Raw genomic sequence first — 1,714 nt, 5'->3', positions numbered from 1 at the left:
CATACATACATACATATGCACATATGTGGTTGCAGCAAATGTGTTTTGAAAAAGAAAAGTAAAAGAAATCAGTAAAAAAAAAATCTGCATGGTCAGTGCTAAAACAGTGAAAGTATTCAGTTCATGATGTCGCCTGCAGTTTCAAAAAAAAAAATTTTATTCGCCATCTTTTGAAAAAGCCATATTGAGCTGTAGGCTCAGCTGTTGGCCTCTGTTAAGATATATGTAAAGATAAAGCAAATAAAATAAATAAAACATAATTGCAACCACAAAAAACTGATTTGTTTGCTAAAAGTGAAAATTCGGATATAAGTAAATACATGCAAACATATGCGAAAAAATTTTAAGTGCTTCTTTTTCTGAGGCGCATATTATAACATCCAATTTAATTTAAAATAATGCTTTAGCTGCCTTTAGTTATGCAGATGGAGAAACAGCACAAAAATACTTTTAAGGCATAGCAATCTTGTAATCTCTCATTTAATTTAAATATTTCTAAATCAAATATTTCTAAAATACCTTTCGGTTGACACCCATATCTTAGTATTTAGTTTATTCTACCAATTTAGTTAAAATAAATTTTTCAAATACCCATATTATAATATTTAATTTATATTATCAATTAAGTTGATTTTTTCAAGCAGGTGGCAACCCGCCTGAAAATTATTCTCGACAATAGTTTTTCTTAAACCTCTTTAGTTTAATAGAAATATTGTAATATCGAATTTGTCGTATCAATTAAATTTAATTTTTCAAACTGGTGGCAACTCTATAAAGCTTAAGTAGTATCCAGTTCTTAAGAAAATAGTCAGGAAAAAATTACTATTATATCGTGTGTGCGAAAAGTAGTCCAAGGAATTTTGTCATCTTATATTTCCTTATGTATTTCTTTCCTTACGAAATAATGGGAGGGGCATATATTTCTGTTGCAAACATAAGTTTCCTTCTGGCACAATTTGACACAAGAATAGATATTTTTATATAATTTTTATACAGAATTTTTGCTTTTCTTGAGAGCTGAATACTAAAGTATTTTGATTTTTAAACCATCCGCGTACTATGGCTAATAAATAAACAGGAATTTGCTCCAATCGGTGAAGCCATTTTCGAGTTTTTGTCTACCGAGCAACAAACTAAGTCGACAAGAGTTTACTTCCCTACAATCCATTAAAATTTCATTCAAATCGGTTCGGTTGTTTTTACAATATACGCACACAAAAGATCTGCACCGTTCGCTCGATTTTCAAAAACGGGGTGTCACATTAAAGCGTTTGGCCTGTAGATATGCAAACTGGTTTTATTTCAAATAACTAATAGTCAATGCCCCCATATCCACACCAAAATCGCCTGTCAAATTAAAAGGCTTGGATTGATTAATTTACATTTTTGCTACCCTTTAAAAAATTATATTAAAATTATTTAAAAAAAATAAATCAATTATTACAAATCGGGTTTCAGTCGAAATGGCTCTGAAAAGCTTTGTTTCTTAACTTAACTATAGGAGGGTTGCCACCTGTTTAAAAATCGAATTCAATTTTAAATAAGGGAATTGGGAAAATGAAATATGTATCATGATATGGGTGACAAACTAAAGGGTTTTTAGAAGGTAGTAGTTTTCAAATATTTTGAAGAGGGTTGCCACCTGCTTGAAATGTCGAATTTAGTTTACTAATACACGAGTTATATGAAACATCACAATTTGGATGTCAAACGA

Source organism: Rhagoletis pomonella, unplaced genomic scaffold (assembly GCF_013731165.1).
Source record: "Rhagoletis pomonella isolate Grant_MI unplaced genomic scaffold, Rhpom_1.0 Rhpom_scaffold_00004, whole genome shotgun sequence".
NCBI lineage: Eukaryota > Metazoa > Arthropoda > Insecta > Diptera > Tephritidae > Rhagoletis > Rhagoletis pomonella.
Note: the sequence above shows the minus strand (reverse complement) of the source record.